This window comes from Dendrobates tinctorius, unplaced genomic scaffold (assembly GCF_039654945.1).
Source record: "Dendrobates tinctorius isolate UK_male_01 unplaced genomic scaffold, ASM3965494v1 ptg000211l, whole genome shotgun sequence".
Lineage (NCBI taxonomy): Eukaryota > Metazoa > Chordata > Amphibia > Anura > Dendrobatidae > Dendrobates > Dendrobates tinctorius.
The window spans coordinates 25,001,081-25,026,973 of record NW_027361878.1 but is presented as its reverse complement, the minus strand read 5'-3'; positions in this window follow the sequence as shown (position 1 = coordinate 25,026,973).

The window sequence follows — 25,893 nt, the reverse complement described above, 5'->3', positions numbered from 1 at the left end:
ATCTGCAGAAATATAAAAAAATGGAGTCCAGCAAATTACACCACAAAGCAAACTTTTTCTAAGTTCTTTTAAAAGCATAAATTCAAAAATAAAATCATTAAAAACAAGTCCATACAGTTGTCATCACAAAACAATCAAATCAAATCAAATTCAATCAAATTTATTTATTATCGCCAAGTACATATTACATATATACAAGGAATTCTTTGTGGCAAAGAGGCAACATAATATATAACAACAGATACAACAAGTAACATCTAACAAGACAGATACAGTATATAGTCTACACATGACGATTTAATTGTTGAACAGAGAGTGGACAGAAGCTGTTCATATGGCGGTTGGTGCTGCATTTGGGGACTCTGAAGCGACGTCCTGAAGGGAGTAGTTGGAATGAGGAGTGTCCCGGGTGAGAGGGATCGGATGACATTTTCAATGCGTGGGATCGAATACTGTTATCATAAAGATCCTGGATTTTAGGCAGGGGGGAACCTATAATTCTCTCTGCTGTTCTGAAAGTCCTTTGTAAGCGGAGTTTGTCATGCGCAGTGGCTCCCCCATACCAGACTATCAGAGAGGAACAAATCACAGATCTGATGACAGCATTAAAGAATAAGATCAGCAAATTCTTAGACAAACCATATCTTTTCAGCTGACACAGGAAGAACATCCTCTGTTGTGCTTTTCTTAAAACAGCATCCACGTTTTTCCCCCATTTAAGATCATGAGACATGATAACACCAAGGAATTTGGTCTCTGTGACCCTAAGAACCACTTCGTCATGGATGTAGATTGGAAGTATCTCATGTTGATCTTTCCTAAAATTCACAACCATCTCAGCAGTTTTTTTAGTGTTGAGTACAAGATTATTGGCTTTACACCAGTCACATATTCTTTCCACCTCTCTCCGATACAAGTCTTCAGCATTTCCCCTGATGAAACCAATCAGTGTCATATCATCGGCAAATTTCAAGATTTTTACTGAGTCTGCTGAAGAGATGCAATCATTCGTATAGAGAGAAAACAGTAACGGTGACAAAACACACCCCTGAGGTGCCCCGATGTTTGTGACCAAGGTGTCCGAAGTGAATGGTCCAACTTTTACACTCTGTATCCTGGCTGTCAGGAAGTTATAAATCCACAAGCATAAGTTGAGAGGGACTCCAAGAGCTACCATTTTCTTATGAAGTAAATTCGGATCAATGGTATTGAACGCTGAGCTAAAGTCCATGAAAAACAGCTGTACAACAACTCTTTAAACCAATGAAGGCTAAAAAAAGCTAATAAATACCAGTGGATCCCATGGATTATTAAGTTAGGATCCTGTGACACACAGTTTATTCATCGCTTTTTCAGTGCTTTTAGGATACAACTTTTCCTCCTCATTGATCACTTTAGTCGTAACAGTGCCGGCTCTAGGTTTTCGTGGGCCCAGCACGACAGAGTCTCAGTGGGCCCCTTAAACCTATACTATAATGCATGATGTACAGATACGTCAAAGAAATATAGGTATAGTACAATGCCAAAGATTTCACTTCTTTTATTACATGAGTGATATCTATTGTAAATTCTACAATAGCTCTGAAATCGGACAGTATAGTCATCCATACAATATTATGGCCACGACGTAGTGCTCCATAGAGTATAATGAGCTCCATATATTTCTCCATACAGTATTAAGGACACCACACAGTTCTTCAGACAGAATAATGAGCCCCATATATTCCTCCTTACAGTACCATGGGCACCACATAGTGCTCAATATAGAATAATGAGCCCCTCATATTGCTCCATACAGCAAACTTTTTCTAAGTTATTTTAAAAGCATAAATTCAAAAATAAAATAATTAAAAACAAGTCCATACAATTGTCATCACAAAACAGCTGTACAACAACTCTTTAAACCAATAAAGGATAAAAAAGCAAATAAATACCAGTGGATCCCATGGATTATTAAGTTAGGATCCTGTCACACACAGTTTATTCATTGCTTTTTCAGCCTTCTTAGGATAACAACTTTTCCTCCTCATTGATCACTGATAGTCGTAACAGTGCCGGCTCTAGGTTTTCCTGGGCCCAGGGCGACAGAATCTCAGTGTGCCTCTTAACTAGTGTTGAGCGATACCACCCGATACTGAAAAATATCAGATCGGAATGGATCGGCCGATCTAAAAAAAGTATAGAGTATCGCCGATTCCGATCCCGGAAGTCCCATTCAAGTCAATGGAACAGAAATATCGGAATAAAAAAACCCTTTTTTTCCCTGTAGGTTAATTCTACATGAAGAAAAACAACTAATAATAATGTAGAATGTATTGTGGGAGGTGTAGGAGATATTAAAGCCATAGAGGTTTAGCCCAATCAAATGGAATAGCAGTAATTTTTTTTTTTTTTAAAGACGTTCGTAGTTACAAAGATATTGACTATGTTAAAGTCTTTAATATTTTGTCAGATATGTATGTTTCACTACTTCCATGCTCTTCACCTTCTTTTTTACTTCTCCCACACTTTCTCCTTCATCATCCTCAGCAGCATCTTTTTCATCAACTTCTTCTTCACCTTATTCATCTTCTTCTTCTTCTTCACCTTCTTCCTATTTTTTTTTTTTTTACATTCTTCATATTCTTCTTATTCAACTATTATTCTTCTTCATATTCTACTTCTTCATCTTCTTCCTATTCTTCTTCATCATATTCTTATTTGTGTCAGGCATTCCTGTAGTTATAATCTATAAAAGTTTGAAGATTACACCTTCCGTTCAGCCTGTCACAAAAGATTTACAACAGGATTTGTCCGCGTTCAGTTTGGCCTGCAGCAGCAGGCCTTTTCCAGGGGCAAAACGAGGAGGAACGGACTCACCCCCATACACTGCTTAGTCTTCTTCTGCTTATAAATTAGATATCATTTGCTCAGATTTTTAATCTTATGCTTAATGTTCTTCTGCTTTTGGTTTTTATGCTTCTTGTTCTTCTGTCTCTTGTTGTTCTGCATCTTGGTGGTTGTCTTCAAGTTCTTTGTCCTCTTGGTCATCTTCTTCAGGGTCATCTTTTCGGTATTCTTCTGTGTGGTCTTCAGGGTCATCGTCTTCAGGGTCATTGTCAGGGAGAACCAGAGTGAGAATCAAAAACCATTTCCAAAAGCTTGAACTTGGAAAAGTAGCAGAAGGTACAAGAAGGCTGAGGAACTGCCGAGAACCAGCTGACGGTACTGGAACCCGGATGGGTAGCAGAAGGAACAATAGCAAATGAAACTAGCGAGGACCAGTTGACAGTGCTGGAACCCGGAGGGGCAGAAGAAGGAACAAGAGCCAATGGCACAACTGTGGACCAGCTGACGGTGCTGGAACACGGTTACTAAGCAGGAGGTACCTGTGCTACAAAGCACTACCAAGGACCAGCAGACGTTGCTGGAACTCGGATACCAAGAAGGAGGCACCTAGGCCAAAGGCTCTGCCGAGAACCAGCTGACGGTGCTGGAACCCGGATGGGTAGCAGAAGATACCCATAATCAACAAAGTTGCAAGGCCGCGAGCAGGATGCAGTTACCGAATCCCACAGTCCAACAGGGGGTGCTTGTCCTATTGGCACTACGGAACCAGCCTTTAGTACCAGAACTCGCAGCCCACAAAGGAAGCACCGAAACTGCAGGCACCATAGACTCGGCTAACCCAACTGCAACACGACAGGACAACGTATTGGTGGCAAAGTGACATTGACACTACCCAGAAACAGCAGGCGTGCTGGAACCAGGCTGGGCAGGAGGGAGTACCCGTGCCAAAGACACTGCCGAGAACCAGCTGGCGGTGCTGGAACCCGGATGGGTAGCAGAAGGAACAAGAGCCAATGGCACAACTGTGGACCAGCTGACGGTGCTGGAACACGGTTTCTAAGCAGGAGGTACCAGTGCGTTAAAGCACTACCAAGAACCAGCAGACGTTGCTGGAACTCGGACACCGAGAAGGAGGCACCTCGGCCAAAGGCTCTGCTGAGAAACAGCTGACGGTGCTGGAACCCGGCTGGGCAGGAGGGAGTACCCATGCCAAAGACATTGCCGAGAACCAGCTGATGGTGCTGGAACCCGGATGGGTAGCAGAAGGTACCCATAATCAACAAAGTTGCTGTGACGGACTCAGCTCCAGCTGAGCCCATTTTTTGAGTGGACCCTCTGGGTCGTGGCACCCACCCACCGAGAGCGAGCTGACCTTGTGAGAATCCACCCCCTATACAGGGAGTGTCAGGGGCAAGACCAAGGGGGTGAGCCACCACGACTGCTGGGACCAGACGGCCAGCTCAGGGGACACTAGACTAGTGTCTGACGACAAGGACGAGCAGGAAGCAAGACGAGACTAGACGTAGGTGCAAGGTATCTTCATTAGAATAACACAGGATCACATACAGAGTAAACAAGCAAAACGTGCAAGGTGCGCGCGTGGGCTCGCCAAGGTCCATAACATGGTACGTGCCAGGTGGCACGCCTAGGCACAGGTAATGGCATGATGGCATCGGACTCCGGACTGCTGGCAAACCGACAGGGTCCAGGAATCAGGCTGCGGACGTCAGCTCCGGACATCAGGCCGTAGTCATCTGGTTCCGGACCTCTGGCAACGGTCGGCAGGTTCCGGACATCCGGCAGGCAAACCAGTGTTCAGGCAAGGAGGCACGACAGATATCCAAGCAGGGTGCGTGTTTAGGGAACACGCCAAGGTCCAAGGCTAGGTGCGTGTGTAGGGGACACGCCAGGGTTCAAGGCTAAGTGCGTGTGTAGGGGACACGCCAGGGTTCAAGGCTAGGTGCAAGGCAAGGTGCGTGTGTAGGGGACACGCCAGGGTTCAAAGCGAGGTGCGTGTGTACGGGACACGCCAAGGTTCAAAAACGAGACAGGGTGCGTGTGTAGAGCCACACCAAAGCATAGGATAAGAAAGAGTGCGTGTAGAGACACGCCAAGGCACAAGGTACAAGACAGAGTGCGTGTAGAGACACGCCAAGGCACAAGACAGGGTGCGTGTGTAGAGCCACGCCAGGGTCCAAGGTACAAGACAGAGTGCGTGTAGAGACATGCCAAGGTTCAAGGCAGGGTGCGTGCTAAGAGCCATGCCAGGGTTCAAGGCAGGGCTGCGTGCTAGGAGCCACGCAGAGACGCACACCTCACTGGCCAATGCACACGGCTGTAACGCCAGCACGAGGCATGACTAAGGCACAGGAGGCGGGCAAAGGAACCTTCGTGCTAGGAACCACGCCAGGTTCAGGGCAGGGTGCGTGCTAGGAGCCACGCCAGGGTTCAAGGCAGGGTGCGTGCTAGGAGCCATGCCAGGGCACAAGGAAGGGCTGCGTGCTAGGAGCCACGCAGGGGGCAAGCCACACTGGCCAGTGCACACGGCTGTACACAAACACGTGGCACTTACCACGGCACAGGAGACGGCCAAGGGGAACCCATACCGGGGTTCAATGCAAGGACAAGGCAGGGAGCAAGGCAAGGAACACAAGCAGAAACAGAGCCAGGTCAGAGCGAGGACAGAGTCTAGCAGCGGAGCGTAGGCAGAAGCCCAAAGCCGGGCCAAGGGAAGACCTTGGGACTAGACATAGAAACGAGCACTAAGGAGAGGAGAAATGGTGCGTGTGCCAGGGAGCACTACAGAGCACCATAGGAGAGAGCGAAGCAGAGCAAGCAAAGACTGAGACCATAGGGAGGAACACAAAGCAAGGAATAGCAAGGAAGAGAACACAGGGAGGACTACAAGTCAAAGCATAGCAAAAGCAAGACATGGCAAAACAGGCGAGGCAGAGAACACAGGAAGGACTACAAGTCAAAGCATAGCTAAGGCGAGACATAGCAAAACAGACTAAGACAAAGAACAGCAGAAGGACTACAAGGCAAAGCAAGGCAAAGACAAACATGGCACGAGAGACAACACAAGACAAGAGGCGGAATACGAGCACGGAGCGTGTGCAGAGACGCACTACAGAGCAAAGTGCAAGGGCACAGAATAGAGGGAGCAACCCCACAGACCCAGAGCCTTGCAGGGAAGCAACACAATAATCAGGCCCTGAGCATAGGAAGAGGCGGCCTGATATAGGGCACAGCACCTCCTCCTCCAGGTCAGGACCAGGGGAGCACTTCCGGGATTCTAGACATGACGAGATGATAGCAGAACCAGACAGTGCAGGATCTTAGGAAACATCACATGATCAGGGTTTCAGACATGACGAGATGATCACCGAACCAACCAGTGCAGGATCCTAGGAAGAACACATGATCCGGGATTCTAGACATGACGAGATGATTGCAGAACCAGACAGTGCAGGATCTTAAGAAACGTCACATGATCAAGGACTCCAGACATGACGAGAAGATCACAGAAGGCAGAGCAGAAACGCAGGCATCCTGCAGCTCAGACATGAGGTGAGTCTGCACACTGCTCTAGGGAACATGCAGGACAGCAGACAAAACATGCGCATGCACATCGCTCCAGGAGTTCTTGAGACAAACAGACATGGCGGACGTGACAGCTGCAAGGCCGCGAGCAGGACGCAGTTACCGAATCCCATAGTCCAACAGGGGGTGCTTGTCCTATTGGCACTATGGAACCAGCCTTTAGTACCAGAACCCATAGCCCACATAGGAAGCACCGAATCTACAGGCACCATAGACTCGGCTAACCCGACCGCAACACGACAGGACAACGTATCGGTGGCAAAGTGACGTTGACACTACCCGGAAACAGCAGGCGTGCTGGAAACAGGCTGGGCAGGAGGGAGTACCCGTGCCAAAGACACTTCAGAGCAGCAACTGGCGATGTTGGAGCCCAGGGGTCAATCATGCAGCAGGGTGAGGCATACTTGGAGCGAGTTTTATATTGGTTGTACACAACTACTGATTGTAACCGTGCTCCACTTCGGCCTTTGGCTCTACTGTCTCTAGTATTTCCCCTGGCCTCCAACCCCGCCAGTTGCTGCTCTGAAGTGTCATCTGCACAATCCACACTTGTTCCTGGGTTACAGGGGTTCAGTCACGTCAGTTGATTCCATGATGTGTGTCCGGCAAGGTCTCCTGCTCTGTCCACATTCCCACTACTAGTAATGGGAATGGGGACAGAGCAGGAGACATTGCTGGACACAAATCAGGGGATCAACTGACGTGACTGAGCCCCAGTAACACAGGAACAACTGTGGATTGTGCAGACGACACTTCAGAGCAGCGACTGGCGGGGTTGAAGGCCAGGGGAAATACTAGAGACAGTAGAGCAAGAGCCCGAAGTGGACCACGGTTAAAAATCAGCAGTAGTGTGACGGTGTAGGCAGCAGGAGACTTTGCCATTCACACAGCAGGGGAGAAGCTGGCGTTACTGAACCCCACAGACACTGGAGCGAGTGTTTCTATCTGTGCGGACGGCACTTCCAAGCTACAACTGGCTGTGTTGGAGCCCAGGATCAATGCTCCGAGCAGGCTGAGGCCTACTTGGAGCAAGTAGAAAATAAGATGTTGCGTGATTTTGGAGGCAGCAGGAGACTTTGCCATCCGCACAGCAGGGGAACAGCTGGCGTTACTGAACCCCACAGACACAGGAGCGAGTGTTTCTATCTGTGCGAACGGCACTTCCAAGCTACAACTGGCTGTGTTGGAGCCCAGGATCAATGCTCCGAGCAGGCTGAGGCCTACTTGGAGCAAGTAGAAAGTAAGATGTTGCGTGATTTTGGAGGCAGCAGGAGACTTTGCCATCCGCACAGCAGGGGAACAGCTGGCGTTACTGAACCCCACAGACACAGGAGCGAGTGTTTCTATCTGTGCAGACAGCACTTCCAAGCTACAACTGGCTGTGTTGGAGCCCAGGATCAATGCTCCGAGCAGGCTGAGGCATACTTGGAGCAAGTAGAAAATAAGATGTTGCGTGATTTTGGAGGCAGCAGGAGACTTTGCCATCCACACAGCAGGGGAACAGCTGGCGTTACTGAACCCCACAGACACAGGAGCGAGCGTTTCTATCTGTGCAGACGACACTTCCAAGCTACAACTGGCTGTGTTGGAGCCCAGGATGAAGAATGCAGCAGGCAGAGGCCAACTTGCAGCTGGTTTTATAGAGGTTGTAGACTACTACTGATTGTAACCTTGCTCCACTATGGCCTCTGGCTCCACTGTCTCTAGTATTTCCCCTGGCCTCAAACCCCGCCAGTTACAGCTCTGAAGTGGCGTCTGCACAATCCACACTTGCTTTTGTGTTACTGTGGCTCAGTCACGTCAGTTGATCCCCTGATGTGTGTCTGGCAAGGTTTCCTGCTCAGTCCTCATTCACACTACTAGTAATGGGAATATGGACAGAGCAGGAGACCTTGCCAGACACACATCAGGGGATCAACTGACGTGACTGAGCTCCAGTAACTCAGGAACAAGTGTGGATTGTGCAGGCGCCACTTCAGAGCAGCAACTGGCGGGGTTGGAGGCCGGGGGAAAAACTAGAGACAGTGGAGCCAGAGGCCTAAGTGGAGCATGGTTAAAAATCAATAGTAGTTTGTGGATGGAGCAGGAGACTTTGCCGTCTACACACCAGGGGACCAGCTGGCGTTACTGAACCCCACTAACACAGGAGCTAGTGTGTTTTTCTCTGGGAAGACGGCACTTCTGAACACCAACTGGCGTTGTTGGAGCCCAGGATGAGGCATGGAGCAGGTTGAGGCCTGATGTTGTTGGCATGTGGAGGCAGCAAGAGACTTTGCCGTCTACACAGCAGGGGAACAGCTGGCATTACTGAACCCCACTAACACAGGAGCTAGTGTGTTTTGCTCTGTGAAGACGGCACTTCTGAACACCAACTGGCGTTGTTGGAGCCCAGGTTGAGGCAGGGAGCAGGCTGAGGCCTGATGTTTTGGGCATGTGGAGTCAGCAGGAGACATTGCCGTCTACACAGCAGGGGAGCAGCTGGCGTTACTGAACCCCACTAACACAGGAGCTAGTGTGTTTTTCTCTGGGAAGACGGCACTTCTGAACACCAACTGGCGTTGTTGGAGCCCAGGATGAGGCATCGAGCAGGCTGAGGCCTGATGTTGTTGGCATGTGGAGGCAGCAAGAGACATTGCCGTCTACACAGCAGGGGAACAGCTGGCATTACTGAACCCCACTTACACAGGAGCTAGTGTGTTTTTCTCTGTGAAGATGGCACTTCTGAACACCAACTGGCGTTGTTGGAGCCCAGTATGAGGCATGGAGCAGGCTGAGGCCTGATGTTGTTGGCATGTGGAGGCAGCAGGAGACTTTGCCGTCTACACAGCAGGGGAACAGCTGGCATTACTGAACCCCACTAACACAGGAGCTAGTGTGTTTTTCTCTGTGAAGACGGCACTTCTGAACACCAACTGGCGTTGTTGGAGCCCAGGATGAATCATGGAGCAGGCTGAGGCCTGATGTTGTTGGCATGTGGAGGCAGCAGGAGACTTTGCCGTCTACACAGCAGGGGAACAGCTGGCATTACTGAACCCCACTAACACAGGAGCTAGTGTGTTTTTCTCTGGGAAGACGACACTTCTGAACACCAACTGGCATTGTTGGAGCCCAGGTTGAGGCATGGAGCAGGCTGAGGCCTGATGTTTTGGGCATGTGGAGTCAGCAGGAGACATTGCCGTCTACACAGCAGGGGAACAGCTGGTGTTACTGAACCCCACTAACACAGGAGCTAGTGTGTTTTTCTCTGGGAAGACTTCACTTCTGAACACCAACTGGCGTTGTTGGAGCCCAGGATGAGGCATGGAGCAGGCTGAGGCCTGATGTTGTTGGCATGTGGAGGCAACAGGAGACATTGCCGTCTACACAGCAGGGGAACAGCTGGCATTACTGAACCCCACTTACACAGGAGCTAGTGTGTTGTTCTCTGTGAAGATGGCACTTCTGAACACCAACTGGCGTTGTTGGAGCCCAGTATGAGACATGGAGCAGGCTGAGGCCTGATGTTGTTGGCATGTGGAGGCAGCAGGAGACTTTTCCGTCTACACAGCAGGGGAACAGATGGTGTTACTGAACCCCACTAACACAGGAGCTAGTGTGTTTTTCTCTGGGAAGATGACACTTCTGAACACCAACTGGCGTTGTTGGGGACAAGGTTGAGGCAGGGAGCAGGCTGAGGCCTGATGTTTTGGGCATGTGGAGTCAGCATGAGACATTGCCGTCTACACAGCAGGGGAGCAGCTGGCGTTACTGAACCCCACTAACACAGGAGCTAGTGTGTTTTTCTCTGGGAAGACTGCACTTCTGAACACCAACTGGCGTTGTTGGAGCCCAGGATGAGGCATGGAGCAGGCTGAGGCCTGATGTTGTTGGCATGTGGAGGCAACAGGAGACATTGCCGTCTACACAGCAGGGGAACAGCTGGCATTACTGAACCCCACTTACACAGGAGCTAGTGTGTTGCTCTCTGTGAAGATGGCACTTCTGAACATCAACAGGCGTTGTTGGAGCCCAGTATGAGACATGGAGCAGGCTGAGGCCTGATGTTGTTGGCATGTGGAGGCAGCAGGAGACTTTGCCGTCTACACAGCAGGGGAACAGCTGGCATTACTGAACCCCACTAACACAGGAGCTAGTGTGTTTTTCTCTGTGAAGACGGCACTTCTGAACACCAATTGGCGTTGTTGGAGCCCAGGATGAATCATGGAGCAGGCTGAGGCCTGATGTTGTTGGCATGTGGAGGCAGCAGGAGACTTTGCCATCTACACAGCAGGGGAACAGCTGGCATTACTGAACCCCACTAAGACAGGAGCTAGTGTGTTTTTCTCTGGGAAGACGACACTTGTGAACACCAACTGGCGTTGCTGAAGCCCAGGTTGAGGCATGGAGCAGGCTGAGGCCTGATGTTTTGGGCATGTGGAGTCAGCAGGAGACATTGCCGTCTACACAGCAGGGGAACAGCTGGTGTTACTGAACCCCACTAACACAGGAGCTAGTGTGTTTTTCTCTGGGAAGATGACACTTCTGAACACCAACTGGCGTTGTTGGGGCCCAGGTTGAGGCAGGGAGCAGGCTGAGGCCTGATTTTTTGGGCATGTGGAGTCAGCATGAGACATTTCCGTCTACACAGCAGGGGAGCAGCTGGCGTTACTAAACCCCACTAACACAGGAGCTAGTGTGTTTTTCTCTGGGAAGACGGCACTTCTGAACACCAACTGGCGTTGTTGGAGCCCAGGATGAATCATGGAGCAGGCTGAGGCCTGATGTTGTTGGCATGTGGAGGCAGCAGGAGACTTTGCCGTCTACATAGCAGGGGAACAGCTGGCATTACTGAACCCCACTAAGACAGGAGCTAGTGTGTTTTTCTCTGTGAAGACGACACTTCTGAACACCAACTGGCGTTGCTGAAGCCCAGGTTGAGGCATGGAGCAGGCTGAGGCCTGATGTTTTGGGCATGTGGAGTCAGCAGGAGACATTGCCGTCTACACAGCAGGGGAACAGCTGGTGTTACTGAACCCCACTAACACAGGAGCTTGTGTGTTTTTCTCTGGGAAGATGACACTTCTGAACGCCAACTGGCGTTGTTGGGGCCCAGGTTGAGGCAGGGAGCAGGCTGAGGCCTGATGTTTTGGGCATGTGGAGTCAGCATGAGACATTGCCGTCTACACAGCAGGGGAGCAGCTGGCGTTACTGAACCCCACTAACACAGGAGCTAGTGTGTTTTTCTCTGGGAAGACTGCACTTCTGAACACCAACTGGCGTTGTTGGAGCCCAGGATGAGGCATGGAGCAGGCTGAGGCCTGATGTTGTTGGCATGTGGAGGCAACAGGAGACATTGCCGTCTACACAGCAGGGGAACAGCTGGCATTACTGAACCCCACTTACACAGGAGCTAGTGTGTTGTTCTCTGTGAAGATGGCACTTCTGAACACCAACTGGCGTTGTTGGAGCCCAGTATGAGACATGGAGCAGGCTGAGGCCTGATGTTGTTGGCATGTGGAGGCAGCAGGAGACTTTGCCGTCTACACAGCAGGGGAACAGCTGGCATTACTGAACCCCACTTACACAGGAGCTAGTGTGTTGTTCTCTGTGAAGATGGCACTTCTGAACACCAACTGGCGTTGTTGGAGCCCAGTATGAGACATGGAGCACGCTGAGGCCTGATGTTGTTGGCATGTGGAGGCAGCAGGAGACTTTGCCGTCTACACAGCAGGGGAACAGCTGGCATTACTGAACCCCACTTACACAGGAGCTAGTGTGTTTTTCTCTGGGAAGACGACACTTCTGAACACCAACTGGCGTTGCTGAAGCCCAAGTTGAAGCATGGAGCAGCCTGAGGCCTGATGTTTTGGGCATGTGGAGTCAGCAGGAGACATTGCCGTCTACACAGCAGGGGAGCAGCTGGCGTTACTGAACCCCACTAACACATGAGCTACTGTGTTTTTCTCTCTGAAGACGGCACTTCTGAACACGAACTGGCGTTGTTGGAGCCCAGGATGAGGCATGGAGCAGGCTGAGGCCTGATGTTGTTGGCATGTGGAGGCAGCAGGAGACATTGCCGTCTACACAGCAGGGGAACAGCTGGCATTACTGAACCCCACTAACACAGGAGCTAGTGTGTTTTTCTCTGTGAAGATGGCACTGCTGAACACCAACAGGCGTTGTTGGAGCTCAGCATGAGGCATCCAGCAGGCGGAGGCCAACTTGCAGCTGGTTTTCTAGAGGTTGTAGACTACAACTGATTGTAACCGTGCTCCACTTAGACCTCTGGCTCCACTGTCTCTAGTATTTCCCCTGGCCTCCAACCCCGCCAGTTACAGCTCTGAAGTGGCGTAAGCACAATCCACATTTGTCCCTGTGTTACTGGGGCTCAGTCCCGTCAGATGATTCCCTGATGTGTTTCTGGCAAGGTCTCCTGCTCTGTCCTCATTTACACTACTAGTGGGAATGTGGACAGAGCAGAAGACCTTGCCGGACACACATCAGGGGATCAACTGACGTGACTGAGCCCAAGTAACACAGGAACAAGTGTGGATTGTGCAGACGCCACTTCAGAGCTGTAACAGGTGGGGTTGGAGGCCAGGGGAAATACTAGAGACAGTGGAGCCAGAGGCCTAAGTGGAGCACGGTTAAAAATCAGTAGGAGTTTTAATGTGGATGGAGCAGAAGACTTTGCTGTCCACACAGCAGGGGAGCAGCTGTCGTTACTGAACCCCACTAACACAGGAGCTAGTGTGTTTTTTCTCTGTGCAGACGATACATCTGAGCGACAACTGGCTGTGTTGAAGCCCAGGGATTATAGTTCAGGTGGTAGAAACATGAACAAACCAGGAGACCTGGATAAAGTTGCCAACCAATTATTTAGTCAGGAAGAGGACTGGCAAATTCTGGAGAGATCCAGGCCTTGTTCATTTTCAGAAAAGTAAGCCGGTCGACGTTATCAGAAGATAGTCGCGTGCGACGGTGTTATGAATGAGTCACTGGAGGAGGAAAAACAAAAATACAAGTTAAGTCCAGAAAACCGGAGAGGTTGGTAGCTAGCGGATTGCAGACCCCTGATCCTATTCACAACAACTAACAGTAGCCATGGGGTGTTCCTACGGTGGACCTAGACACCTCGTTCACAGCCGGAGAACTAAATAAACCTAAAGAAAGAGGAAATCTAAACTGCCCCAGAGCAGACCCCAAAGCAATAGACAGCCCCCAACATGTATTGACAGTGAAAACAGATGAAAACACAAACACAGACAGAAAGACAGGCTGAGCAAACGATGGAGGCCTCACTAACTAGATAGGACAGGAAAGAATAGCAACTGTCTGCAATCACGCAAAAACCCTGCCAAAAATAATGTCCAACACGTCTGATAGAAAAGGCCCTGAAGTCACTAGACTTCAAAATCACTATATCAGCACTCAGGTATATTCTGAAAACAGAGCAAAGAGATCAACTGATCAGAAATAAAAAATGGAGTTCAGCCAGTCCCAACCAGGGCTGGCTGAACACAAACACTAAGTAAACCAGACAAAATCTCATGGAACAATAGCAGAGCAAAAACTTAGCTTTAGTAGACAGGACTAAACTGGAGGCCAGAGCTCAGAGCAGAGAGGATCACCAGCAACCCAGCAGGGCGTCGGCGGCCTTATATCCACTCAGAGATTCCGGATGTCCAATCACACTCCACCTGTTCAGATGACAGGTTTTTCCTATTCAAATCAATTTTACTACCTCTTTTCACCAGCAGAGGGAGTTCATCGAACATTAAAGGTGAAGGAGAAATTGAGCTCATAACAGTACCTCCCCCTTGAGAAGGGGTCACCGAACCCTCATCCACGCCACCAGGGCGATCTGGATGGGCCCGATGAAAAGCACGAACCAATCTTTCGGCATGAATATCGGATGCAGAGACCCAAGAATTATCCTCCTGGCCATAACCCTTCCACTTAACCAAATACTGGAGTCTCCGTCTAGCCAGACGAGAATCCAGTATCTTCTCAACCTCATATTCCACATTACCTTCAACCAATACAGGGTCAGGAGGTGCCACCACAGGAACTACTGGCTCAACAAACCTCTTCAACAGAGACTTATGAAACACATTATGGATTTTGAAAGTAACAGGAAGAGCCAATCGAAAAGAGACCGGATTAAGAATCTCCAAAATCTTATAAGGTCCAATAAATCTAGGTTTAAACTTTGGAGAAGCCACCTTCATAGAGATATTCTTTGATGACAACCAAACCATGTCACCCACCTTAAACCGGGGACCAATGGTCCTATGCCGGTTGGAAAACTGCTGGGCCATTTCCTGGGAGAGAGACAACTTATCCACCACTTGGTCCCAAATCTGGTGCATTCTTTCCACCACAGTCTCAACACCTGGGCAGGCAGAAGACTCCACCTGCCCTGAAGAGAATCGAGGATGAAACCCAAAGTTACAAAAAAAAGGTGACATCAAAGTGGCAGAACTAGCTCTATTATTTAAAGCAAATTTGGCCAATGGCAAAAATGAAACCCAATCATCCTGATCAGCAGAAATAAAACATCTCAAATAAGACTCCAAAGTCTGGTTTGTTCTCTCCGTCTGCCCATTGGTCTGAGGGTGAAACGCAGAGGAGAAGGACAACTGAATTCCCAGCTTGGAACAAAAAGTCCTCCAAAATCTAGAAACAAACTGAACTTCTCTGTCAGACACAATGTTCTCAGGAATCCCATGAAAGCGAACCACCTGTTGCAAAAACAAGGGCACCAACTCTGAGGAAGATAGCAACTTAGTGAGTGGTACAAGATGGACCATCTTAGAGAATCTATCACAAATCACCCAAATAACAGTCATTCTCTGAGAGACAGGCATATCAGAAATAAAATCCATTGAAATATGGGTCCATGGCCTCCTGCGCACCGGCAAAGGCATCATAACCCAATAGAGCGAGAACAAGGTTTAGACCGGGAGCAAGTCCCACAGGACTACACAAAATTCCAGACATCACGAGACAAGGCGGGCCACCAAAAAGACCGACTCCCCAAATCTCTAGTACCAAAAATACCTGGATGACCAGCCAATGCGGAGCAATGAACTTCAGACATTACTCTCTTCCTCCACTGGTCAGGAACATACAAATTTTCCAATGGGACAACGCTCAGGTTTGTCCTCCTGTAACTCTTCCAGAGCACGTCTCAAATCGGGCGAGATGGCAGAAAGAACTACCCCCTCACCTAAGATGGTAGCAGGCTTGGTCACAATAGGAGAATCAGCAAAGAAACTCCTAGAGAGGGCGTCTGCCTTGACATTCTTAGTGCCCGGAAGAATAGAGACCACTAAATCAAAACGTGTGAAAAACAAGGCCCACCTAGCCTGTCTAGGATTCAAGCGTTTGGCCGACTCAAGTTAAATCAAATTCTTGTGGTCAGTAAGGACCACGACTTGATGTTTAGCTCCCTCCAACCAATGTCTCCACTCCTCAAATGCCCATTTCATGGCTAACAGTTCCCGATTCCCCACATCATAGTTGCCTTCGGATGGGGAGAACAATCGGGAAAAGAAAGCACAGGAATTCATTTTAGATGTTACCGGATCTTTTTGGGACAAAACAGCTCCAGCACCAATCTGAGAAGCGTCCACCTCTACCTGAAACGGGAGTGAGACATCAGGTTGCCGCAAAACCGGAGCAGAAGTGAACCTCCGCTTAAGCTCCTGAAAGGAAGAAACAGCCTCTGGAGACCAATTCAGCACATCAGCACCCTTCTTAGTCAAATCAGTCAATGGTTTGGCAATCCCAGAAAAATTAGCTATAAATTTACGATAAAAATTAGCAAAACCCAAAAACTTCTGGAGGGCCTTCAAAGAAGTGGGCTGAACCCAATCATAAATGGCCTGTACCTTGGCCGGGTCCATTTCAATAGTTGACGGAGACAAAATAAATCATAAAAATGAAATACTCTGTACACCAAAAAGGCATTTCGATCCCTTAACATACAGGGAATTCTCCCTCAAAATCCGGAACACAGTCCGAACATATTCCACATGAGAGTCCCAATCCCTGGAAAAGATCAAAATATCATCCAGATAGATGATCAAAACTTTATCCACAAAGTCTCGGAAAATATCATTCATGAAGCACTGGAAGACAGAAGGGGCATTAGTGAACCCAAAAGGCATCATCAGGTACTCAAAATATCCCTCCGGAGTATTAAACGCCGTCTTCCATTCATCCCCATGCTTAATGCGAATAAGATTATACGCCCCCCTGAGGTCAAGCTTGGTAAACCAGCAAGCACCTTTAACTCTGGAGAATAGATCAGAAATCAGGGGTAACGGATACTGATATTTAACAGTAATTTTGTTGAGTGAACGATAGTCAATACAAGGCCTTAATGAACCATCTTTCTTGGCCACGAAAAAAAAAACAGCACCCAAGGGTGAAGAGGATGGTCTAATATGACCCTTCTCCAATGACTCCTTAATATAAGATTGCATAGCCTCATGCTCGGGTACAGATAAATTGAAAAGTCGACCCTTGGGAAATTTACACCCAGGGCTCAGCTCAATTGCACAGTCATAACTCCTATGAGGAGGCAAAGACGCAGACTTATTCCCACTAAATACATCATAAAAATCAGCCAAATAGGAACATCATGCGACTGGGGAGAGGTGGAGAAAACAGGAGCATCACCAAGAGCACACCGATAACCCCAACTCACCACAGACACAGATTTCCAATCCAAAACTGGATTATGAATTTGCAACCAGGGAAATCCCAGAACAATGGTATCATGCAAATTATGCAACACCAAAAATCTGCAATTTTCTTCATGGTCTGGGGCGACCCGCATTACCACCTGGGTCCAAAACTGAGGTTTATTCTTCTCCAAAGGAGTATCATCAATACCCCTCAAAGGGATAGGCGTCCGCAGAGGTGTCATAGGAAACCCACAATGTTTAGCAAAATCCAAGTCCATCAGGTTCAGAGCCGCTCCTGAATCCACAAAAGCCTTAGCGGAAAATGTGGACAGGGAGCAGATCAGAGTAATTGCCAGAAGAAACTTAGGTTGTACACCACCCACAGCAAATGTGTGTGCAAAACGTTTCTCTCGTTTAGGGCAGACAGAAACAATATGAGAGGCATCTCCACAGAAAAAACACAGCTTATTACTCCATCTGAACTCCTGACGTTGCGCCCTAGACAAAACTCTATCACATTGCATAGGTTCAGACATTTGTTCAACAGGTGGCAACATGTCTCGTGTACTTTTACGTTCACGTAAACGCCGATCGACCTGAATGGCTAATGACATAGAATCGTCAAGACCAGAGGGAACAGGAAATCCCACCATAGTATCTTTTACGGTTTCTGACAAACCCTTCCGAAAGAGAGCTGTCAAGGCACCATCATTCCAGGTGGTAAGGACCGCCCACTTTCGGAATTTTTGACAGTATAACTCTGCAGAATCCTGACCCTGGCTCAATGCCAACAGGGCTTTCTCAGCTTGATCAATACCATTAGGTTCATCATACAACAACCCCAAGGCTTGAAAAAATGCATCCACATTAGTTAGAATAGGATCATCAGGTGTCAAAGAAAACACCCAATCCTGGGGATCGCCGCGCAGCAAAGAGATGACAATTTTAACCTGCTGCGCAGAGCTCCCCGATGAGTTAGGCTTCAAGGCAAGAAATAATTTACAATTATTCTTAAAATTCAAAAATTTAGACCGATCCTCAAAAAACACATCAGGAGTAGGAATCTTTGGTTCAGCAGCATGTGAATGAGCAAGATACGTGGAAATTCCCCGCACTTCAGCAGCCAGCTGCTCCACACGATCAGACAATTGCTTAATCTCCATTAAGAAAAAATTCCTCCTACGGCCCCAGAGAAAAAGAGGAAAAAATATACATTGAAAAAAAAAATTCTGACACTTTTTTTTTTTTTTCAATTCTTTCCTGCTATTGAGTACCCAAGAATCTGCGGTATGGCTGGTGATTCTGTTATGAATGAGTCACCGGAGGAGGAAAAAACAAAAATACAAGCTAAGTCCAGAAAACCGGAGAGGTTGGTAGCTAGCGGATTGCAGACCCCTGATCCTATTCACAACAACTAACAGTAGCCGTGGGGTGTTCCTATTGTGGTCCTAGACACCTCGTTCACAGCCGGAGAACTAAATAAACCTAAAGAAAGAAAGGGGAATCTAAACTGCCCCAGAGCAGACCCCAAAGCAATAGACAGCCCCCAACATGTATTGACGGTGAAAACAGATGAAAACACAAACACAGACAGAAAGACAGGCTGAGCAAATGATGGGGCCCTCACTAACTAGATAGGACAGGAAAGAAAGGCAACTGTCTGCAATCACGCAAAAACCCTGCCAAAAATAATGTCCAACACATCTGATAGAAAAGGCCCTGAAGTCACTAGACTTCAAAATCACTATATCAACATTCAGGTATATTCTGAAAACAGAGCAAAGAGATCAACTGATCAGAAACAAAAAATGGAGATCAGCCAGTCCCAACCAGGGCTGGCTGAACACAAAAACTAAGTAAACCAGACAAAATCTCATGGAATGATAGCAGAGCACAAATTTAGCTTTAGTAAACAGGACTAAACTGGAGGCCAGAGCTCAGAGCAGAGAGGATCACCAGCAACCCAGCAGGGCGTCGGCAGCCTTATATCCACTCAGAGATTCCGGATGTCCAATCACACTCCACCTGTTCAGATGACAGGTTTTTCCCATCCAAATCAATTTCACTACCTCCTTTCACCAGCAGAGGGAGTTCAATGGACATCAAAGGTGAAGGAGAAATTGAGCTCATAACACGACAGTCTGTTAGTACACCACCTACGGCACTAAAGACGCGTTCCGATAATACACTGGCAGCAGGGCAAGCCAGCACCTCCAATGCATACTGGCTAAGCTCTGGCCATGTATCCAGCTTAGAGACCCAAAACTTGAAGGGGGAAGAGCCATCTGGGAGTACACTGACAGGGCAAGACATGTAATCTGTCACCATCTGACAGAAACGTTGCCTCCTGCTGACTGGAGCCGTCTGTGATGGTGTAGACAATTGTGGCGGACACACAAAACTTTGCCACATTTGGGCCATGGTGGTCTTGCCTTGTGCTGAGGCGCTGCCTCTGCTCCCTCTTTGTGCCGTGTTTCCTCCACTGCCTCGACACACAGAGCTGCTTTGTAAAGCACTAGCACCACTGCTGTCGGGTGGAATGTAAAACATGATGGACTGCATCAGTGTGTCTTGGTACTCCCGCAGTTTACGCTCCCGGTTCAACGTTGGTATGAGGCTTTGTAAGTTGTCCCGGTAGCGAGGATCTAGGAGGGTGTACACCCAATAATCAGCCATGTAGAGAATGTGGGCGATGCGTCGGTCGTTTCTCAGGCACTGCAGCATGAAATTAACCATGTGCTGCAGACTCCCAACTGCCAAAGAACCGCTGTCCCCTGCTTGAGGCGTGATCTCTGCCTGCTCTGCATCACCCCACCCTCGCTGTACATACTGACTAGAGCTTTGTGTACCTCCCTCCTCTGGAGAGATGTCTTCCTCCTCCATCGACTCCTCCTCATCCTCCTCACAAAGTGTCCCCTGCCTAGGCCTTTGTGAGGAACCACGTTGCGCAGACTGTCCAGAAGCAGATGGCATTTGGGACTCCTCATCCTCCACCTCTTCCAAAACCTCCTCCCTTAGTGCTTGCAGTGTTTTTTGAAGCAGGCAGATAAGGGGGACAGTCATACTGACTAGTGCATCATCTGCACTCGCCATCCGCGTGGAATCATCGAAGGCACGTAAATCGAGGCAGATGTCCTTCATAGAGGCCCACTCAGTGGTGCTGAAGTGTGACCGGCGCAGTGCGACTTGTTTGCGCCTGATGCAGCTGGTACTCCATGACTGCTGCCTGCTGCTCACACAACCGCTCCAACCTATGTAACGTTGAATTCCACCTGGTGGGTAGGTCACATATGATGCGATGTTCCGGAAGGCGGAATCGGCGCTGCAGAGCAGCAAGGCGCGATCTTGCCGTGCTGGAACGCCGCAAGTGAGCGCACTCTATGCGGACCTTGTGCAGCAGTGCATCAAGATCCGGATAGTCCCTCAGAAAGCTCTGCACGACCAAGTTCAGCACATGTGCCAGACATGGGATGTGAGTGAGGTTGCCTAGGCCAAGAGCTGCCACCAGATTTCGGCCATTGTCACACACTACCAAGCCCGGCTGGAGATTCGCTGGCACAAACCACACGTCGCTCTCCTGCTTGATGGCATTCCAGAGCTCCTGCGCTGTGTGGCTTCTATTCCCCAAAGAAATTAATTTGAGTATGGCCTGTTGACGTTTGGCCACGGCTGTGCTCATATCGGTCATAACAGGCTCCTGCTGCGCTGTTTCTGAGGAACTTGAGTAGGAGGAGGAGTCTATGTGTACAGACTGGATTCCTGCAATCCGTGGAGTTGGCAGAACACGTTCAGCGCCACTCTCCAGATCTGTACCCGGCTCCACAACATTGACCCAATGGACAGTGAGGCAAAGGTATCGTCCCTGTCCATGGTTACTGGTCCACGCATCAGTGGTCAGGTGGACATTGCTACTAACGGCGTTTAGTAGCGCATGTTTTATTTTTCCCTCCACATGTTTCTGCAGGGCAGGGACGGCTCGCCTGCTGAAATAAAAGTGGCTGAGCATGGTGTATTGTGGGACTGCCAATGCCATGAAGTCCCGGAAGGTGTCAGTCTCCACCAGCCTGAATGAGAGCATTTCAAGTGCCAGTAGTTTGGCAATGCCAGCATTCAGAGCCTGCGCTCGGGGATGGTTTGCCGAGTATGGCCGCCTTTTATACCATGCCTGTGCTACCGATGGCTGTCGAGTGGCCTGGGAGTGTGAGGATGACTGGAAACGTGGTGCTGTGGGTGGAATGTCACGGGGTCTCCGGACAACAGTGCCAGAGGTTCTTCCTTGGCGATCCTGTGAGGAAGCCGAACCAGCTGTGTGTGAGCTGGAGGAAGAGGCCCCAACACGAGCTGAAGAGGTGGTAGGTGGTGCTGTACGTTGGCCTACGTCTTCAGTGTGTCTGTGTAACTCCACCTCATGCTTGGTCCGCACGTTTCCACATATTAGTGGTATTGAGGTTGCTGACATTTTTCCCTCTTTTGACTCTCTGATGACACAGCTTGCATTTGACAAAGCAAATGTCATCTGCAACTGTGTCAAAAAAGGACCACTGTTGTGAGTTCATTTTCCCCTTCACCATTGAGGTCTGATGAACTCCCTCTTCTGGTGAAGGAAGGTAGTGAGGCTGATTACAAAGCATCTGAGCAGAATGATGATGACTGGGTGACTGGAATTGCTGACTGGATATAAGGCAGCCCACGCCCTTCTGCCTTGCGGGTGATTTCTCTGAGGGATTCTTGGAGACCAGTCTGATTCCTGCTCCTCAAAAGCTAAGTTTTCTTCTCTGCTTTTTGCATTTGTGCTTAGGTTTTGTTTTGCCTTGTTTTTCTGGATTTCTTCCTTTCCCTGCTGGGTGAGCTGAATTCCTTTTTGCTCTGTCTTCAGAAAATACCTGAGTACTGATATAGTCTTTTGAAGCCTAGCGTCTTCAGGGCTTTTTTCCCTATCAGTCTGTTGGCTCTTGCTTTGAGAGGGTTTTGGCGGATTGCAGACAGCAGCTTTTCTATCCTGTCCTATTTAGTTAGCTTGGGCCCCATCATTTGCTCAGCCTATCTTTCTATCTGTATGAGTGTTTTTTCATCTTGCTTCACCGTCATTATATGATGGGGGCTGCCTATTGCTTTGGGGTCTGCTCCGGGACAGTTTAGATTTCACTTTCTGTCTTTAGGCTATGTAGTTCTCCGGCTGTGATCGAGGGGTCTAGGGCACCGTAGGAACCCCCCACGGCTACTGCTAGTTGTTGTTGTTAGATTCAGTGGTCTGCAATCCGATAGCTGCCAACTTCTCTGGTTTTCTGGACTTAGCTAGCAATTCTGTTTTTGCCTCCTACGGTGACTCATTCATAACAGACCACGCACTGCAAGTCTTGGGAGCGCCCGTTTTGGCTTTTGAAAGAGGAATGCTCCTAACGGGTGCTGAAGTGGAGGCTACAGTCAACCAAGTCTGCCCCCTCCCTCTCCCTCCTGTTTTGGCCGTTCGGGGAATCTCTTCCTCAGAGCCGCTCCCACCACCTTCCTGTTCCTCACGCCATGATGGGTCAAGGACCTCATCATCTACGCTCCCCTCTTCAAACACCTGCTTCTCCTGGGTTGTCTCGCCAGCACCGTACGCACCAGAAAGTGGCACCTGTGTCTCGTCATCATCTGATGCGTACTGTGGTGTGCTGACCATAGGCACTGGCCCACCCGCCTCTTCAGATTCAGAGGGACAAAGAAGTTGCGCATCACTGCATACTCCCTCTTCTTCACATTCTGGAATGCTGCTTGGCTGGCCCCCTCTTTCCAAGCCAACAGATTCAGAGAACAGAAGTAGAGACTGTGATGGCTCCTGTCCAGGGCTCTCTGACTGCCTGGGCACTTTGGCAGGTGGTGAAGAGACAGATGGTTGCTCTTCGGTGCTCTGGCCCTGAGAGGATGTGGAAGTCATTGAAGTCGATGCGTTAGCTGCCATCCATCCGACAACGGCCTCAATTTGTTCCTCCCGCAGCAGTGGGGTATGGCGAGGTCCTACAAAGCTGCGCATAAAGGACTGTTGCCTGCTAAAACTGGGGGATGCTGACTCACTGGTGCCTGCAGCAGGCACAGAATCCCCACTTCCTCTCCCTGCAGAATCCCCACGTCCTCTCCCTGCAGAATCCCCACGTCCTCTCCCTGCTGAAACTCCACGCCCACGCCCACGTGCCTTACTCCCTGCCTTCTTCATCTTGCTAGACTGATAAAGATAGGCAGAAAAGTACAAAGGGGGGGCTTAGTGTGCTTATTCCTGAACAGCTGGTTACAGGTAGAAGAAACACTAATTTTATGAAGTGTGTGTGTGGACTACACTTTAATAGGAGCTAATGTGGCCTACACAACTTTCAAATGTAGTGTTTGGTGAACTTTATTGGGTTTTTTTTTTTTAAAAAACTAAAAGGATGTGACCAAAGATTTGAAAGTGATAGTATCACCAACTTTTTGGAGCTATTACAATGCAGGCAGGAAACCTACAATGCAAAAGATGAGGCTCCAAAAAAATTGGGTAATACTAATCTGGCTGCAGATGAAGGGCACAAGCCAGAAAAAAGGCTCCTCTATCTACTCCTATATAGTATTTGCAACCAACCAATGCAGATGGATACGGATGGATGCACACTAATAGGAGAAGAAAAAATGAGCTGCAATTAAAGAAAAATATGTGTGAGGCAGTGAAGCACGCTGAGCAGCCTACAACCAGACGTAGCTGCAGGACACACTACTCAGCGTGAGCTGCACTCACACACAGTCAGAGACCTCTCAGACAGCCGTGAACAGTGCAGCTAAGTGGGCACTAGCACTGAAAGGCTGCAGAAAGGCTCCACTGTCTACTACTAGTGTTTGCAACCAACGTATATGGATACGGATGGAAGCACACTAGATAGAATTTTTGAAAAATAAGCAGCTCAAGAAGAAAAATATGTATGAGGCAGCAGTGAGGCACGCTGGGCGGCCTAAACCAGATGTGGCTACAGGACCCACTCCACAGCGTGAGCTGCACTCACACAGCCCTTGCAGACAGCTGTGAACACTGCTGCTAGGGAAAAGAAAGCTACAGTGGTGGTTTATGTAGCCTGGTTAAAGCACAATATGTTTTGTAGAATCACTATTTCTAACTGTCCCTCACAGTCTTCAACAGCAGCCTGTCCCTAACTGAATTCACAGCAGAGTGACCAGAAATGGCGGCAGCAGTGGCTTTTATAGTGCATCATCACATCATTTCAGCAGCCAATCACAGCCATGCCAATAGTTAACATGCCTACATGCCTAACAGGATGTGCCCACACTTCTGAGGATTCCCATTGGCTGAATCAAAGCGAGCAGGCTCATAGCATTATGGGAACTTCCGATTCCGTTATCCGATATGAAAAAAGTATCGCAAGTCAGTATCAGAATTCCGATACAGCTAATATTGGCCGATACCCGATACTTGCGGTATCGGAATGCTCAACACTACTCTTAACCCTTTTACCCCCAAAGGTGGTTTGCACGTTCATGATCGGGCCAATTTATACAATTCTGCCACTGTCCCTTTATGAGGTAATAACTCTGGTACGCTTCCAGGGATCCCAGTGATTCTGACATTGTTTTCTCGTGACATATTGTACTTCATGTTAGTGGTAAAATTTCATTGATATAACTTGCGTTTATTTGTGAACAAAATGGAAATTTGGCAAAAATTTTGAAAATTTGGCAATTTTCCAACTTTGAATTTTTATGGCCTAAAATCACAGAGATATGGCACACAAAAAACTTTATAAATAACATTTCCCATATGTTTCCTTTATATCAGCACAATTTTGGAACCAAAATTTTTTTTTGTTAGGAAGTTATAAGGGTTAAAAATTGACCAGCGATTTCTCATTTCTGCAACACCATTTTATTTTTAAGGACGGCATCACATTTGAAGTCACTTTGAGGGGTCTATATGATAGAAAATACCCCAAAGTGATACCATTCTAAAAACTGCACCCCTCAAGGTGCTCAAAACCACATTCAAGAAGTTTATTAACCCTTCAGGTGCTTCACAGGAATTTTTTGAATGCTTAAAAAAATGAACATTTAACTTTTTTTCACAAAAAAATTACTTCAGGTCCAATTTTTTTTTATTTTACCAAGGGTAACAGGAGAAATTGGACTGCAAAAGGTATTGTTCAATTGGTACTGAGTACGGTGATACCTGATATGTGGGAGAGAACCACTGTTTCGGCGCATAGCAGAGCTCAGAAGGGAAGGAGCACCATTTGACTTTTTCAGTGCAAAATTGGCTGGAATTCAGATCGGACGCCATGTCACGTTTGGAGAGACCCAAGATGTACCTAAACAGTGGAAACACCCCACAAATGACCCCATTTTGGAAACTAGACCCCCCAAGGAACCTTTCTAGATATGTAGTGAGAACTTTTAACCCCTAAGGGCTAATCAGAAGTTTATAACACCGGGAAAATAAAAAAAACACAAAATCACAAACATGATCTTTTAGTCCCCATTTTTTATTTTGCCAAGGGTAACAGAAGAAATTGGACCCAAAAGTTGTTGTCCAATTGGTCCTGAGTACACTGATACCCCATATGTGGGAGAAAACTACTGTATGGGCACACGTTGGGGCTTGGAATGGAAGTAGTGACGTTTTGGAATGCAGATTTTGATGGAATGGTCTGCGGGTGTCATGCTGCATTTGGAGAGCCTCTGATGTGCCTAAACTGTTGAAACCCCACACAAGTGACCCCATTTTGGAAACTAGACCCCCAAAGGAACTTATCTAGATGTGTGGTGAGCACTT